Source organism: Lathyrus oleraceus, chromosome 5 (genome assembly GCF_024323335.1).
Source record: "Lathyrus oleraceus cultivar Zhongwan6 chromosome 5, CAAS_Psat_ZW6_1.0, whole genome shotgun sequence".
Lineage (NCBI taxonomy): Eukaryota > Viridiplantae > Streptophyta > Magnoliopsida > Fabales > Fabaceae > Lathyrus > Lathyrus oleraceus.
This window is the reverse complement of record NC_066583.1, coordinates 90,561,217-90,580,896: the sequence shown is the minus strand read 5'-3', so window position 1 is coordinate 90,580,896 and position 19,680 is coordinate 90,561,217.

The following is a 19,680-nucleotide window of genomic DNA, read 5'->3' as shown; positions in this document are numbered from 1 at the left end:
GGTCATAACTCATTCATGTTTTATGATTTTGATGTGGGATCAAATGCATTGGAAATCTTATTGTGTATACTTCAAATGTTATGTTGAACAAAATTTCAAAATCTCAAAGGAAATACATGTGATAATGCAAAACATTATAGGTCACTTTGGACCAAATGCATTGAAAGGCAAACAAGTCCAACTTCAAGTGCCAATAACTTCTTCATCAAAAACCCAAATGATGCAAAATTTAAGTCCATTTTGATTTTCTTGAAAAGATATACAACTTTGATGTTGGAGGTTTTTCCAGTTGGGGCTTGAATCATCAAAACATAAGGGCTTGAAGTTGGTTCAATTTGACAAAATTCTCAAAGGCATGTTTTGCACTATGAACTTCATGGCCTGTTTTCATAAGTTTCCACATTCCAAATGAGTTTTTGCTCAACATAACATTTGTTCCTTATGTCAAGACCTTTCCAACCATTACCCACATGCCTATGCTTCCATTTTTTAAGTGGCACTTTCGAAGAGATGAAGTTTTATGACCAATTATGCATTTCATGGTGAAACTTCATATGCAAGCAATTGGAGTGCAAACCACACGTCCAAACCTTCCCCAAATTATTTCAGCATCCATTTGCATTGGCTTTTGGGCCCTCCATGCGCCTGTACAGGCCCATGCATGGAGGCCTTCAATTTTCATGCACACAAAATTCACCTTGCCTTGCCTCCAATTCAGCTATAAATAGACATGCTATGCTTCATAATGAAGGACCCTGAATCAATCTGAAATGTTGCAGAAATCAAAACCTAGCCACACCTAAAGGAACTAGCTCACATTTTCTTCAATTTTTCAGATCTAAAATTCAACTGAATTTGGTTGAATCTTTAGATCTAAAGTTCCTAGACCTCCATCATCTAGTCCCTAGAAGTTCTGTTTGGCTAAAGGAAGCAAGGAAGGTAGCTTAAATCTCCACAGTTCAAAGGTGATCCTCAACTGGTTTCGAAACTCATTAATCTTTGATCCATTTGCTTGACCATTGTGTTGTCTGAAGTCCTCTTCATAGAGGCAATTGTTTTGAATGCTCAATTGTTGAAATCCATGAAGTTCAGTATGAACACCATGATTTTCTCTCTCTGATTTCTCTCTCTCTATGAGGATCTAGAGGAGAAACCAATGATACATGGGTGATGTACATCACCCCAGATTTCCAATGATATGAGGATCGTCCCTTTTGGTTGAGATTTTATGACCTGCAATTTTTGGACTTCACCGGAGCTCGCCGGAGAAGACGGTGGCTCTGGCCATCGTCCCTTTTCCAGATGGATTGTGGACCGTGTGATGGCATCTCCAGATCTAATCTCAGCAGTCCATTGTTATGACTTTTAATAATGCCTTGTGTGACGCGTTGACTGAAGCCTACCATGAGCGCGCGCATGTGGAGCGTTTGATCAGCCACGTCAATTAATGAGACTTGATCAAATGCTCCTGGTTTTTTTGATTTTCTTAATTTCTGATTTTATTTCTTTTATTTCCATTATTTTCAAAAATTCATAACTCTTTCATTTTTAATCCAAAAAATATGGAACCAATTGCATTCTTCTCCATTTAAATTCTAGTTTCCAAAAATGATTTTTAATATTTTTTACTTTGTCATTTGATATTTTTTGTGAATTTTCTCTTTTCTGGTTATTTTTAATTCATTTTAAATAGTTTTTAATATTCAAAAAATACAAAAATATTTTCCTAACCTATTTGAATGATGATGGATCTATGAAAAATATTCTCATCAATTTTCTAATTGATTTGAGATTTATTTGAGATTTTAGTTCAATTAGGTTATTTTTATTCATTTTTAATTGATTAAAAATAGTTTCTGACTTTTAAAAATGCTGAAATTTTTTGTCAAACTTTGTTTGACCTTGTTGAACTTAGGATAAATCACTTGGACCTTTCAAGGTTGATTTGAAGTGATTTTGAAGTTTGACCTTTCTTTAATATTTTTATTTCAAGTTTATTTTAAATATTAAAAATGCCAAAAATATTTTGTTCATTTCTTGACTTCCAATCTTCATCTCACTTCTGTTTTTGATTGTTTAACCATGATCCTCAATGTCATTGATCAACATATGTTGATTGGTACATTCTATCTCATTTAATGCACTTTATTCTTTTCATTTTCCATTATTCTTCTTCATCTCCTTCTTCTTCTTCTTTCTTTTTGATCAATGAGTTAAAGGTTGATAAGTTAGCATTGATTAGGGAGGTTTAATCTTCCTTGATTCAAATCTAATTCATCTTGATCATATGATCAAGTGAATGGATTTGCATTAAGGATAGGTTGCTTCCTAAATCATGCAAAGGACTTAAACCAATACAAGATCAATTCTCTTCTTTTTTTTTGGCATGACAAGTTGTTGGAACTTGGTTCACTAATCAAGACTTCTAACTTGTGTTGTTGCCTATATTATTATTGACCGACCTCAGATAGTTGTGACTTCTACATAAATCCAATTACGATTGCTTAACATAGCGCTAAATTTGCCTTATGGCACACTAACTACTAACACTAACCATTAACCATTAACCTTTACTTTTTGCACTTTACATTTATGCAATTTACTATTCTTGTACATATTATCCATTTGCTTTTTCCTTTGCTCACTTGAGCACATGTTTATGTTAATGCAATTTGCCTTTTGCTCACTTGAGCACATAATTGTATATATCTTTTGTGCTTGTGTTTGTTTGATTGTTGTTGACCAAATGCAAAGAATTGGACAAAATGGACTTAGACTTTAGGACCTTTACCCAAGCTAATGGAGTTTGAAGAGCAACTAGGCCTCATGCCTTTAGAGTGCTTAAAATGTCAAAGAGCAAATAGGCTTCATGCCTTTAGAATGCTTAAAGCTTGAAGATGAACATTGAAATGACCATATTCTAAACTCTCTCTTGTCCATTCTTTGATTGTTAATAGAACCTTTTGATGTGTGTGTTTTTGTGCTAGGGATTCCAACATTGAGCCAAATTGAGGAACCATTGCCATGAGCTTCTAAGAGAGAGGGATCTTCCAAGAGTTCATTTGGTTGTTGATTGCTTGAGTTTATGCTTATGTGATTGCTTATTCCAAAGGATGGGAGCTACTTGGATCATCAATATGATCTCAAGAGAGGAACTCCATTGTGGTCTTGTTCTTTATCCCTCACCTCTTGTATGTTTAGGACATTAGCCATTCTTCTTCTTCTCTCCACTCTAACCCAGGCCAAAACTTTTGTGCAAACATTTAACACTTGTTTTCAACATTAGAAACCTAAGCCCTATGCTTTTGATTTTCAAACTTTCTTTTCATAACACTTATTCTGAATTAAACTTCTAAGTCAACTTTGACCATGTTTTGTACATACTTTTCATTGGTAAATACAAGCCATTCAAATGTCTTTTTGTGGTTTCAATGGCCACTTTCTTAATCAAATTTTTCATAACCTTTAGCTATTAGGTTTGAGTTAGCCTTGAGGTAGATGTAATACTCACCTTTATCCTTAGTGATGGACAATAAGTCTTCCATGCTTATTATAGGGTTAACCCCTCACTAGCATGTTGAAGTTATCCTCACATGGTGGATTTGTGGTTTTAGGTTGAGTTTTCTCCCTTGGATAACAAAAGACATTAAGGCTTTTGGACCAATCAATTCACCAACTCATTTTGAGATTTTTACCCCGAACTACGAGGTTTTGATCCTAATCTTTTTTAAAGATGGTACGTAGGCAATGGGTTTATCCATCCAAACACAAAATGTAAATAACTTGTACATTCTTCTCTCATCTCCCCAATCATGTTTGCACAAACAAATTTTCACAAAATACCAACCTTACAACAAATGTGAAAAGGGCTCCCTAGGAGTACCTAGGATGTTTTGGGTGCCTAATACCTTCCCATTTCATAACCAACCCCCTTACCCAGATCTCTGACATTTTTACTAGTTTTTGATTCGATAAAACTTTTAGGTTTTTGTTCGTTTTCTAACCATTCCTTTGGATAAATAAAAGTGCGGTGGCGACTCGACTTGTATGATTTACCTTAGATTTAGTCAATATCTCTAACAGTAACGAATACCCCGCTACAGGAAGCCCAAGGAGGAGTACATTAGTTAAGCTCTATAGACATGATGCAAGCTAAAATGGACGCGTTGGCCCTCAAGGTCGAGCATATATGTACAAACCCAAATACTGCAGTTGCAGTTTCGTCGGATTGTGAGATATGTGGAACCAAAGGACACCAATCTGCAGAATGCAGTCTCTTAAACGAAACCCACTCTGAGCAAGTGAACTACACCCAAGGGAACCCATATTCAAACACCTATAACCCTGGATGGAGGAATCACCCGAACTTCTCCTATAAGAACAATAACCCTATCCAAAATAATGCACCTCCGAGACAAACAGGTTACCAAGCCCCAAGACCAAATTAACTTATGCAACCTGTCCCACCAAAGCCGAGCCTTGAGAAAATTATGGAAAATTTTATCACTGCTCAAACCCAACAAAACAAAGAGTTCATGAACCAGAACATTCACGTTAACGAACTGATTACCCAGTTAGGAACCAAGGTTGACCAAATAGTTACTCACACCAAGATGCTTGAAACCCAGATCTCTCAGGTAGCTTTAAACCAAGCCCCCCAGACCACACCTGGAGGACAGTTCCCTGGACAACCTCAATAGAATCCGAGAGGGCAAGCCAATGCCATTACCCTACAAAGTGGGAACGCTTATGATGAGCCACCAAACCCAATATTGAGCGAACCCAAAACTTCTAAGGAATATACCGAACCCACAGACAAAGTAAAGGAACCAGAGGAATCTGAAAAACAGGAAGGTCAAGAAAAAAGAGAAGAACCTAAAGATAAAACTTATGTACCACCCCCGCCATACAAACCACCGATACCATATCCGCAAAGACTCAAACAAACCCAAATTAGTAACCAGTATCAGAAATTTACTAAGGTTATAGAAAAACTTCACGTAGAAATCCCTTTCACAGAAGCCATCACCCAAATACCTTCTTATGCCAAGTTTCTCAAAGACATCCTTACCAACAAACGTAGACTCGACGATCCGAAGCCCTTGGAATGCAACTCTATTTCCGAGAATAAGTTAGCCAAAAAAGATAAAGATCCTGGAAATTTCTCCATTCCTTGTCTTTTGGGAAGTCATGTCATCGAAAAAGCTTTTCTAGACTTAGGAACTAGTGTGAGCTTAATGCCTCTAGCAGTTTGTGAGAGGTTAAACTTAGGAGAGTTACAGCCTACTAAGATGTCACTTCAGTTAGCCGATAGATCTGTTAAGTATCCGATAGGCATATTAGAAGATGTCCCTGTTAGGATAGGTCAGTTATTTATCCCTACTGATTTTGTTGTCATGGACATCAAAGAGGATAATGATATACCAATCCTTCTAGGTAGACCGTTCTTATCAACTGCAGGAGCCATAATAGATGTCAAGAGAGGAAAGTTGACCTTTGAGGTAGGTGACGAGAAAATAGAATTTATACTTTCAAAATTTCTTATGGAACCTGTGATGGGAGACGCATGTTATACCTTAGATATCATTGATGAATGCGTTAGGGAATTAGAGCAAGAAGAAATCATAAAAACAATTAAGTTACCATCAACTCTCATACTGGAAGATGATGACTTTAAGAAACCCTACATCAATGATAACCTTTACGAATGTTTATCCCTTACCCCTGATCCTATGCCATGCCCTAAGAAACCAACCTTAGAACTTAAGGAACTGCCTAAGAACCTAAGATATGAGTTCCTCGATGAAGAGATGAACCGTCAAATTATAGTCAGTGCTACCTTGAGCCAAGAGGAAACAGGCCAACTCTTAGATGTTTTACGAAGATATCCCTCAGCCTTAGGATATAATATCTCTTACCTGAAAGGTATAAGCCCATCTGTATGCATGCATCGGATTTTGCTCGAAGAAGATTCAAAGCCCTCCAAAGAACATCAGAGAAGAATAAACCCTATAATGAGTGATGTTGTTAAAAAAGAAGTTCTTAAGTTACTTGAGGCAGGTATAATCTATCAGATCTCAGATAGTAAGTGGGTGAGCCTTGTGCATATAGTACCTAAAAAGGGAGGCATCACATTCGTACAAAACGATAAAGGCGAACATGTAGCAAAACGGATAGAAGGAGGATGGCGGATGTGCATAGACTACAGAAAGTTAAATAAAGCAACCAGGAAGGATCATTTCCCTTTACCATTTATAGACCAGATGTTGGAGCGTCTAGCCAGACACTCTTACTTCTGCTACCTAGATGGATACTCAGGATTCTTCCAAATACCTATCCACCCTGAAGATCAAGAAAAAATTACCTTTACATGCCCTTATGGAACTTTTGCCTACAGACGAATGCCATTCGGTCTCTGTAATGCCATAACTACTTTCCAACGCTGCATGATGTCAATCTTTGCAGATTACCTGGATGGTATAATGGAAGTATTTATGGATGATTTCTCGGTTTACGGATTAGATTTCAAAAATTGTCTTGCTAACCTTGAGAAAATCCTGGAGAGATGCGTGGAGGTGAACCTCGTGCTAAATTGGGAAAAGTGTCATTTCATGGTCACCGAAGGGATTGTTTTAGGACATATAGTTTCCGAAAAAGGTATTGAGGTAGATAGAGCTAATATAGAAGTCAAAGAGAACCTAAAACCACCAAAAACTATCAGAGAAGTCTGAAGTTTCCTTGGACATGCTAGATTCTACCGGCGTTTTATCAAGGACTTCTCAAAAATAACTAAACCTTTAACCGGCCTTTTAATGAAAGATGATGAATTCATTTTCGATGGAAAATGTAATGAAGCATTTAATCTTTTAAAATAAGCGTTAATTTCAGCACCTATCATGCAACCCCCTGATTGGTCAGAACCTTTCGAGATAATGTGCGACGCTAGTGATTATGCCGTTGGAGCCGTTCTAGGACAAAGGAAAGATAACAAACTACATGTGATCTATTATGCCAGTAGAACCCTAGACGCTGCCCAACTTAACTATGCAACAACTGAAAAGGAATTACTCGTTGTAGTTTTTGCTATAGACAAATTTAGATCTTATCTAGTAGGAGCCAAAATTATAGTTTACACTGATCATGCTGCCATTCGTTACCTATTAAGTAAAAAAGATGCCAAACCCAGGTTACTCTGATGGATTCTGTTACTACAAGAGTTTGATTTAGATATCAGAGATAAAAAAGGCACTGAAAATGTAGTAGTTGATCACCTCTCTAGGCTAGAACACCTGAAACCAGACTTAGTACCCATAAATGATGATTTTGCCTATGATAGACTGATAGCTAGACTAGAAGCCATTAAAGACGATAGCCTAGGCCCTCATGAGCACTTCCAAAAATCCTTAACAATAAGTAGTGTGCCATGGTATGCAGACTTTGTTAATTACCTAGCTGCTGATATTGTACCCCCTGATCTTGACTACCACCGGAAGAAGAAGTTCTTAAACGATGTGAGAAACTTTTATTGGGATGAACTGCTCCTTTTCAAAAGGGGTAAAGATGGCATTTTTCGCTGTTGTGTTCCAGAATAGGAGGTAAAAAGTATAATTGAGCATTGTCACTCTGCACCCTATGGTGGACATGCGAGCACCTCTAAGACATACGCCAAGATTCTTCAAGCTGGCCTATTCTGGCCTACCATGTGGCGCGATATCCATGCTTGCATTGTCAAATGTGATAGATGCCAACGCCCGGGAAATATTTCAAGACGTGATGAAATGCCTCTAAGAAACATTCAGGAAGTAGAACTCTTTGACGTTTGGGGTATAGATTTCATGGGACCTTTCCCACCATCCTTAGGAAACAAGTATATCTTAGTAGCTGTGGACTACGTGTCTAAGTGGATTGAAGCTATAGTTGCACCCACAAACGACACTAGAGTGGTGATTAAGTTATTTAAAAACTACATATTCCCTAGATTTGGAACACCCCGTTTAGTCATAAGCGATGGAGGATCGCATTTCATATCGGGAATATTTGATAAACTTTTAAGCAAATATGGAGTTAGGCATATAGTAACAACACCATACCACCCAAATACTAGTGTCCAAGTAGAAGTATCCAATAGGGAGATAAAATAAATTCTAGAAAAAACTGTTTCTATCTCTAAAAGAGATTGGTCTCAGAAGCTTCAAGAAGCATTATGGGCCTACAAAACCGCTTTCAAAACCCCTATAGGAACAACTCCCTACCAACTAGTCTATGGAAAATCCTGTCATTTACCTTTTGAATTAGAGCATAAGGCCTATTGGGCCATTAAAACTCTGAATTTGGATTACCTGACCGCTGGTGAAAAACGTATCATTGACATCCACAACTGGAAGAACTCAGGCAATCTGCCTACGAGAATGCCAAAATATACAAAGAGAGAACAAAAGCTTGGCATGAAAAAAGAATTGTGAAGAAAGATTTCAATATAGGAGACCCTGTTCTCCTGTTCAACTCTAGGTTACGACTTTTCCCTGGGAAGTTGTGTTCAAGATGGACTGGTCCTTTCAAAGTATCTAAGATTCTGAGATCCGGAGCTGTAGAAATCAAGAACGAAACCTGTAGTCCATTCATTATAAATGGTCAAAGACTGAAGCTCTACGAAGGAGGAGACATTCCAACAGACTACTCCAGCCACACTCTGATAGATCCACTGATTCCTATGACAGGTGTATAAATTCCGATCGCCAAGCTAATGACGTTAAACAAGCGCTGCTTGGGAGGCAACCCACGGTTTTCTTATCTTATTTTACTTTTTTTTTTGCATTTATTTACTTTATTTTATTTTTAATCATATTTTCATTAGGACTAAATATCATTTGCAATGTTTGTGTTTTCAGGACCCTTTTCCCTAACCTTTGCAGGATGCAGAACTTTGATGACATGCACGTAGCTTTCAGAGATGATGCCCAGAGGGAGCGGTACATAGCTCTCTACTAGCGCCCTATGGCCCCTACACGCTATCCAGACCAGCACTGCATAGAAGCCCTAGGCATTGAGCCGAGCATCAGATTTCTATGCCACCAACTCCAATGGGATGAATTCGTTGATGACCTGAGCAACACCTACAGGAACTTGACATTAGAGTTCCTCATCTCGTTTGATTATGATCCTTACTCCGGACCAGATGGGTATGCTGTTTTCAGGCTATTTGGGATTGAGTACTCTTTCAGCCAGAAGGAGTTGGGTGACTTATTAGGTTTCTAGACCACCCCGACGCTATCCCTGAGACGCCGATGGGATATTTTTTGGGTAAGGAAGTAGAGAAATTCTGGAGCGATATCCCTGGTGGAGGGAGTCAGGATCCTTCCACTCAGTTGTCCTAGGCTATCCACAACCCTGCTATGAGGTACTTCTAGATGATACTAACACACTATTTCCTTGGGAGACCAGATGCTGAGACTTTGCTGAGTGAGGAGGAGATATTTCTGTTATTTTGTGCATCCCAGTCACGCCCTGTGGCATGTGGAAACTTTCTGTTGTGTGGCCTTAGCAGTGTTTCCAGATCATCTGAAGAAGTTATTCATGTAGGAGGGATCGTCACACAGATTGCCATTGCCTTAGGTCTATCCCGCAAGCTGCTACATCTCAGGACCTTCTGTGGGTACACTACTATGGATATCGATTTCTGCTTGACCAGAGGATTGATGAGGAGATCCTTTTTCAATCCCAGACAGTTCAGATTGTTGATTGATAGCGAGACGATACACTACTTTACACTGCCAGATCCGATGATGACCAGTATTCATGACCCATCTAACTGGAGTTATGCTTTGGAGGGTCATGGAGAGACTATTGAGGAGCCTAAATCCCCACCTGTTGCTGAGTACACCCCTACACCGCCTTCACCCTGGATTACTGTACTCTCTAATGATTTATCTTTGCAGACCCCAGACATCCGCACGCAGATTACCGAGTGTCGCAGAGAGATTATCGGGCTTAGGCAGGAGGTGGCTGACCTTACCTTACAGATGAAGGTCTCTGATCTTACACATGCTACTGAGGCTGATTGCTTGTACTAGGAGATAGCAGAGCTTCGTCAGGAGATATCAGAGCTTTGTCAGAAGATAGCAGAGCTGCGTGGATCCAGTCAGGCAGAGGAACCCCCTGCTATTTGATTTTACCATCTCGTTTTGTTTTATCTCATTTATGCTTATATTTTTCACATTTTCCTAACTCATTTTATATTATTGCATTTGGTATATCGTCTTAACTATGTTAGCACATTGATAATTCCACACACACACACACACACACACACACACATATATATATATATATATATATATATATATATATATATATATATATATATATATATATATATATATATATATATATATATAATATATATATTATATATATATATATATATATATATATATATATATATATATTTATTTATTTATTTTATGTGTGTGTGTTTATATTTATATTTATATTATAGTCTAATTATATTAATTGTTTATTTATTTATTAGTCTAATGTTTAAATTTTATTTTTTATAAAATTATGGAAGCCTTATTTCATTAGGAAAAGCAATGAACATGCTATCCGGACCCCCCAACCAAAAAGAGAATGAAGAAGCCCATGCCAAATGAGTGAAAATCCGGCCCAGCTGAAATTAGCCTTGTGGCGCCCGCCACAACGTCTGTAAAAGCTCGGGGAAGATCCTCATATTCCGCCATTTTTAACCTTCCCAACCTCCAAAACCCATTTTTTTCACCTTCCAAAAACTCTCTTGAACCCCATAAAAGCTCACACATTTCTCATCTTCTCACCATACAAATCACCTTCCCAACTTCCATTTTCATTTTCATCCGTCAATATTCATAAAAATCCCACCTTTATACAAACCCATCTTCATCTTCTTCATCACATTCCAAGAGCTAAAAAAATGGAGTTCAACGGATTTATCCTTCGTGAAGGGAAACCGGGAGATAGGCAGAGGAGGATTATCGAAAGATTACAAAATCGGGAAATTCTCCCGACAAGGTACATGGATGATAATTGTCTTTACACTTTGGGTATCTACCATAGCATTTTTCATTTATTAGATAATTTAGGCTTGCACACTATCTTTTCAAACAGAGAACCTACCTTTGAGCGATTGACAATCGAGTTTTTAAGTTCTTTAATTTATATTATCAATCCTAACACTGCTAGTACAATTGGTACTGTCCGATTTAGAATGTTTGTTGTTGAATATGAATTTAGTACCCAACGAACTAGCAGGCCTGTTAGGAATTCCTCATGGGGAAGGTGTTATTTGTGAGGCCCCTTTGGATTCAGATTGGTTGGTCGAGGTGTTTTCCTTCTGACAGAGATTGTCTAACACTTCAATAAATTCTTTTGAAGGAATTCTTGCCTCGACCATCCATAACCCGGCCATCAGAGTTTTTAGATATATGTTGGCATGTACTATTTTTGGTCGGGAGAATCCAAACAAGGTCAATGCTCGAGAGCTTTTATTTTTGCAAGGAAGCCTCACAAATAGGAGAATTAATTCGGTCCCGTTTATGATTGCTCATATGGCTTTAACTCTTAATAAAGCGGGACCTATTGTTTTTGGAGGACTCATTACGTCTATTGCTCGGGCTCTTAACCTGAACAATGAGATAGCTACTTTAGATCCCTTAACTCCTCGCACAATCAACCTTAAATTTCTGAGAGATATGAAATTGTGCCGATTGAGAAGAGAGGGAGGTTATGTGCTTATGGTTCATGGTATAGCTATCCCATCTGTTGTCTTACCGTGCACTAGACGTACTGATGTACGTAATGAAAGGAATTGGACCTATGTTTTAGATGCTCCACCTGTTTTGGGTTCACTTCCTCCTAATGTTCCTGATGAGGAAGGACACGACACTGATGAAGAGTTTGATCGGAGAGAGCAATCTCCCGTACCTCATGTGTCCCCCCATCACCCTTCACCACCACACATCGCACCATCTTCTTCTTTTGCAGGTTCTGCTCCTGGCTTCTATATTACAGAGGAGATGTGGCGCGACCACATGGCTAGAGAGCAAAGGCGTGATGACCTACTCTATACCATTCAGCAACAACTGGCGGACAACATGAGCTTCATGCAAGAATCGCAGCGGAGGACAGACCGATCCTATGAGACTATTGTACAGTCCCTACTTACGATCACAAACGAGCAATCCCGTCAGCAACACTACCACCGTCAACATTCTGCTCCGATAGAGGCCACTCAGGGTTCCATTTTAAGCAACCTTCGAGAGGTGAGGACTGCTCAAGATACCTTACAGGCCAGGATGGATCAGAGAGACCGTCGTCGCAGCCGAACCCGTCGTCCACCTCAGGATGGCGAAGGTACCAGTGGTCAGCAATAGGATGACAGGTTACTCTCCCCTTATCTTATTTCGAAACATTGGGGACAATGTTCGATTTAAGTGTGGGAGGAGATTTTATCGCTTTCTATTTTTCTTTGCTGTTTTTAGTTAGATTGTTTATTTTTACTGCTTTTTAGTTGTTCACTTTGCTCCATTTTGCTTTTAGTTTGAGTGTTTTAGATAATGCATGAGTCTGACGAGTCACCAGTATAGTGTATCTTTAGTACAGTCTAATCTCCCCATTCCTTTAGCCCTACCAAAAAAATTTTGAAAAAGAAAACGGTGTTATTCTGAAAGTTTTTGGGTTTTAAGACGGGTTTGAGTAAGGATGTGGTGACTTGGGAGAACTTTTTGAAACATCAGTATTGTTTTAGCACCATAGACTTCATGAATATAGGAATCACTCCCGAAACCCCATATACCATGGTCTTAATCATCATTTCAGTATAGTCCTCAGTAGTTTATTCTAGCAGTCAGCTCCGGCCTACGCATCCTCTACGTAGGGAACCGACGAACATAAGTGAATGATCTAGTGAAATAAATAAAAGAAAAGAAAAGGCAACTCCGGTATAGGTGACCCTCACAAAGTCATTTAAACCAAAAAGTCGTAAAAATTTGCTACGAAAGAAAAAGAAAAACTCACCCGCTGTTAGTTGGTTCAGAGGTATCTGACGCTGAACTCGGTAGGGCGAATTACGATCTGATCCCCCACAACTGCAATTGGGTCAAATAAAAGGGTTTACACAAATTTATGTGCCAGGAACCCCATGTTTGGATCATAATCACTAATAGGTCACTCTGCTATGAAGCATGTACGGATAACGGGCTTAATGTGACTGCGCCTGAATGAAAAGGACCCAAAAAGAGATGAAGAGGTAGGCCTAGGTATTATGGGATAATATGGGTTGGTTAATATAGGAGTGAAGTTTATGTCCGTGTCTGCGGATGAGTGTCATCACGATACCCTTAGTTCACTCAGTTAGTACCTATCACTGCATCCCGACTTGAACTTAGAAGCCTTTCTAGCCCGAATCACTCGTTGACACCAGTTTTTCTTCTATGAGCTTTTTAGTGTTTTGCTTGAGGACAAGCAAGGGTTTAAGTGTGGGAGAATTTGATGACACTGAAATTCACCGTATTTTCGACTCTGATTTGGCATGCATTTTAGTTGTTTTATTGTTATTTTGTTATGTTATTACTATGTTTTTCTTTGTTTTTAGGTTTTCAGTCTAATCAGAGCCCCGATTGAGAAAATGAGTGAAAACGAGCTAAAAAACCTAAAAATCAGCATTTTACACTCGTGGCTCCCACTGTGGCTGGCGCCATGGGTCCAGTCATGACGTGTCATAGTCCAACTTCCCCTCAACTGCCACGTCTCCCACTATCTCCATTTGGACGCCACACTTTACTCTTATGGCGGGCGCCACGGTGTTGTGGTGGGCGCCACAAGAAGAAAAAAGTTTCCCTCCCAAATTCAAACTGAAGGGCATCCTTGTCATTTCCATTATTTTCCTTGCTTATAAATAGAGACTCGATTTCATTTGTTTCATCATCCAAACTTAGTTACAATTAGGCATATATTCAGTATTGTAAAAGTGGTAATCGCTTCGCATCGGAGTGTTGCCACAACTGTGTAATCGAGTCTGTAGTCGAGTTTGAAGCACTTTGGAAGGAAGTTAATCCTGCTGCCATTTTCATTTCCGTTTCGCACTTTATTCAACCCTCCGATTGGAGCAGGTTTTTATTGCTTACCTTTGTCTACTTTACTTTCCCGCACTGTCTTTACTTTATTTATTTCCCGCATTTCCTTTACTTTTATTTATTTCTCGCACTCGCATTACTTTATTTATTTAACACTCGCACTACTTTATTTTATTTCTCGCACTCGCACTACTTCATTTATTTCTCGCACTCGCACTACTTTTATTTATTTCTCGCACTCACACTACTTTTATTTTATTTCTCGCACTCGCACTACTTTTATTTACTTTCCACACTCGCACTACTTTTATTTAAATTAAAATGCACATTTACTTTACCATGTCTAGCTAAACCTATAAAGGTTAGAATGTAAGGATCGTAATTGAACCGATAATTCGTACAATTGTTCGTAGAAACACTTAAGGGCTATTTTGACTTTCAACTTGAGTTTTCCCGCACTTAATTTCCGTTGGATAAGATCGAAAGCCGTCCAACGTCCTTTTAAACTTAGTTGTTTTTAACTATTCCAAATACAGCGAAAGCGCTTTGTTTAGTTCATTAGGAGTTTTTAACTTAAGAAGAAAAGTGATTTTAAAACTATTTTCGGACGCGTTTATAAGTTTAGAGTCTGGTTCTTGATAACCTCTTTTGGTTAAGAAATTCAGGTCAAAATACTTTACAACTTAGTCAAGATACTATATTTCTTAAAAATAGGTTTACCACTCTAACGCAATGCGCGCCTTTTTATAAGTGACAATAAGAGGGTTTGATTAGGGAGTACAACTCGGTTCTGAATACACGAAAGCGACAGTTCCCGTTAAATTGGTTCTTTTCAAAGTAGGAAACACTGCCCATAAGTAATTCTATTAGCAAGTACTTGGATTATTAATTGATTATGTGAATTACATTCGAACCTGTCTTTATTAATTGAATTTTATTTAATACTCTATTTTTCATTGTGCACTCTAAAAACTCCTATTTCGATTACCTTAGATAAACACCATAACAATAGATAACGATAGATTGACACTTGGTCTCTGTGGATTCGACAATCTTTTATATTACTCTGACGCGTTCGTATACTTGCAAAAAGCACGCATCAACCACTTTCCATTTCTTCTCTTCCTAATAAGGTTAACTTCAGGATATTACCCTTCTCTCCCTGATGAGGTTAACTTCAGGATCCTTTTCTTCTCTCCCCGATAAGGTTAACTTCGGGATCCGTTTCTTGTCTTCCTCATAAGGGTAACTTCAGGATACTTCTATTCTCCCCCTGATAAGGTTAACTTCGGGATCCATTTCTTCTCCTCCTGATAAGGTTAACTTCAGGACCCCTTTCTTCTCTTTCCGGTAAAGTTAAAATCGGAAACCATTTTGCATTTCTTCTCCTCTTGATAAGGTTAACTTTAGGACCTATTTCTTCTCTTTCCGATAAGGTTAACTTTGGAGCCCCGCCCTTTACCCATTTTCTTCTCTCTCCGATAAGGCTAACTTCGGAACCCATCCCTCAACAAAGTTGAAACGTGTTCGGCCTCCCTCCCCTTCTCCTTTCCAGTCAAAATTATTTCAAAATAAAATAAAATTCTTCCACCCATTTCTCCCCGACGGAAAAATATTCTCAGTGCTTGCCTAAGAGTTTTGAAAAAAAGTAAAAATAAAAATTATAAGCTTGCTCATAAAAAACAGAGAGCCTGTTGAAAAAGAAGAATCAATCATATTGCATCAGCATCATGCATATGTCATGCATCTCTAACGTTTCATAAACTATCGACCAAATGGATTGATATTTTCACACTTGAAATGAAATCCAAAAATAGCAATGTACATTGCATGGGTGCATGGGCGTGTACAGGTGCATGAAATCACTTCTTCTGATCCATAATTGAGTACTTGCCAAATGATTATCCAATGTTCAAGCCATGCGCAGCCTATTTAAATCTTGTCCAAAATGGATGAAATTGGACTTTTTGGAAAGGCTGGATCATGAGGAACAACTTTCGTGTTGGACACTTTTTCATTTGAAGCTTGGATCATGATGAATTTTAAGGTGAAAGTTTGGAAAATCAAACATGTCAACAAAAAAAATCCTAGTGTCAAGCCATATGTTCACTTATTCCACCTTGGCTAACTTTTTATGTGAGCTTCCAATGAAAAGAGTTCCTTCATAAAAGTTGTATCTCTCTCAAAGTACTTAAAAATGGACACAAATTTGACCTCATTTGGATTTAATATGAAGGAGTTATGCATTTTTGAAGTTGAGGAAAATCACTTGTTCAATGGCATTGGTCCAAAATGACCTATAATGTATCCTCATATCACATGCATATAAAATTTGAATTAGCTCTTCCTCCAAATATAAAAGTTGAATTAGACATTTGAATTTGATTGTGCAACTTGGAAATATTTCATCTCATAAAAATTGAGCAAGTTATGGTCTTGGTGTTTGTGTAAGCCCTAGAGGTCAATACTTTTGGTACTTGTATCGAATTATTTATTAATAATAAAAGGCATTTTCTTTATTATGGTTGATTAATAAAGTCCCTAGAATAGATAGTCCGTTTAATGTATTAAGTGTGACTTAATCATGAGAACACATTAAACATAAGGGCACTGTTCTTAAAGTATCCGTAGTCGAGCTTTAATGTGAAGTGGGATAACATTAAAGCATTAAGACTATTATGTTTGTAGACTGATGATCACATCTCATGGATCATGGATAAAGAGTTATCAAGTCTTAAACATAGGTATGAATATTAGGAGTAATATTTATACCGGATTGACCCGCTATGAGAATACTATAGAGAAAGTTATGCAAAGTGTCATAAGTTATTCTCATGGTGATAATAGTGTATATCACTCTTCGACCTGAAACCACTATGGATCCTAGATGTAGAGTCGAGTGCTTTATTGTTGATCCAACGTTGTCCGTAACTAGATAACCATAAAGACAGTTGATGGGTACTCCACGAAGCATGCTGAGGGACATGAGTGTCCTAGATGGAATTTGCCAATCCTGCGTAACAGGATAAATGTCTATGGGCCCAATATTGAACTGGACAAGGGTGACACGGTCTATACCTTGTGTTCAATATAGACATAAGGGCAAAGGGGTAATTATACACATAATTATTATCACAGGAGGTTTTGTCATATCACATGACATTTTCGTGACTTGGGTAGCAGTGATGTGTTGCTAGATACCGCTCACTGTTTATTATGTTAAATGCATGATTTAATATAATTGCCAACGCCGCGAAAACCTATAGGGTCACACACAAAGGACGGATTGATGAGAAATAGAGTAACTAAGGAACACCGTAAGGTACGGTGCACTTAAGTGGAAACGAAATATGGTAAGGTACCAAATACTTAAGTGATTTTGGCATATTATGAGATATGGGCAAAATACACTTAAGTGGGCTTTTTAGCTTGAAGCCCACACAAGTGATTCTATAAATAGAACCCCTTGGGTAGAAGCATTGTCACTCCACTCCACTCAGACTGAAATTCAAGTAGAGACTTGGAATTTTGTTTCCCTCTTTCTCTCACTCAAAACCTTCATTCATAACAGCTAGCACTGCGATTGAAGGAATCCGTTCGTGTGGACTGAGTAGAGACGTTGTCATCGTTCAACGTTCGTGATCGCCCCGTGGATCTGTATCAAAGGTTTTGATCATTATCAGAGATCTGCACCAAAGGTTTGAATCGCCACAAGAGGTAACGATTCTATCACTGATCATGCCCATTCGTAAGGATCACTAAATGGAGAAATTTTTAAATTCCGCTGCGCCTTGGATGGCTATTCTCCTTCACTTGGGAAGTTGACCTCCAAATTAGGGTTTAGACAAAATGACCTATAATCTTTCACCATAAAAAATGACTTTAAAAGCAAAAATAGATCTATAACTCAACATGAAAGTTGTTTGGATTGTCATTTAGAGTAACGTTTCTCTTGGAATCATTTTCATATGACAAAAATTATAGGAGATAGGGTCTAGGGAACCTCAGTTTTGATCAGATGAATTCCTCTGGTCAACCACCATGAACCAACTTGCTAGCTTGAAATTCTCTTGACTTTTGGGACTCATGGAAGATCATATATGCATAAGATAATTAAATTTGAAGTATCCATTGAAATATTTGATCAATTGTTGAAGAAGTTTGTTAAAGAAGTTACACAAGATACCTAGATGAACTAGGGTTTCCAAGGCAAACCAATTCTAAACTCTTGATGAATTCTTGATCAAAAGAACATGTGAAGCTCATGGGGATCCATATATGATGTCTAGATCCATAGTATACCAATTATTGATTGAGCTCCTTGCAATGAGGGTCTTAAACCCTAAATATGAGCTTGATAGATCAAAGGTGAGCATGTGCACTACCTACAAAAGAGTTAGACAAAAAGCAAAGACATATTTTTGGTATTTTGGTTAGTAAAAATGATAAAATAAAAAGTATGATACAATCACATGATGCCTGGTGATCTCTCTCAATGCAAACCCATTGAATGAAGGGTAAGGAGGATGCCAAGTTGTGATCCCAATGCTAATGCATATGATGAGGTAACATGAGGGATCTTAGGATCAAAATTAGGGTCTTACAGCTGCCCCTATTTAAGGACGTTCTAAATGAGGAGATGAAGGTTAAAATCTTCGCATCGACTCAATAGAATGAGCTTAAATAACAACATATAGAAACAAATTTTGGTCCCTAAGAGACCTCATGATGCATATGATATTATCATACCCCAAAATTCACCCTACCCTTCACAAGTTCATATAGGTCATTAACCCTAAGCATTTTCATATCTTGATTTGAATTCATCTCATCCACATATCCATTGTATCATAACACATTCCACTTGCTTGGAAAAAACATAAAATCATGAGTTCAAGGGTGTTCGCCAGGGAGCATAGTGGAAACACTAATTCAGGGGGGTTGCATCTTATTCGTTTGGTTCATTATAACTGGTTCAGTTGTCTAGTTAAGATTCATGGTTCCAATTCTTTAGCTAAGACTTATTCAAGATGCTATAATCGGTTGCTTGGTTGAATATCATTTGGGTGGCTTTCACTGATTGGACTTCAAGTCTTGGAACTTGGCATGTTTTACTTGGATCACTGACATTGGGCTTTTCAGTCATATCCACGTTCATTTCACAAGAAAATACACATTATTACCCAAGTTGACTTTTTGGTCAACCAGTTGACCAAAGTCAACCTTCTAACCAAAAAAACAATTTCTTAATCATTTTCATATTTTGAAATCCATTTTACAATCTAATCCATTATCACCCATTTTTCATAATGCAATTATCCATTGGAACCCATTATTTACCATAATACATTTACCACTTTCCAAATCCATTTGCAAATCCAACCATTAAATCGATCATCCAATTTTCTAAACACCCTTATCCAATTTCAATGTCCAAATCCCATTCAATCCAATTTCTATCCAATTAAGCCCATGTCCATCTTTATCCATCATTATCCATATAATATCCAAATAATAATCCAATAATACATAATAATATGCTTATAGTGCAAATCATTTTCCATTGATAATGATG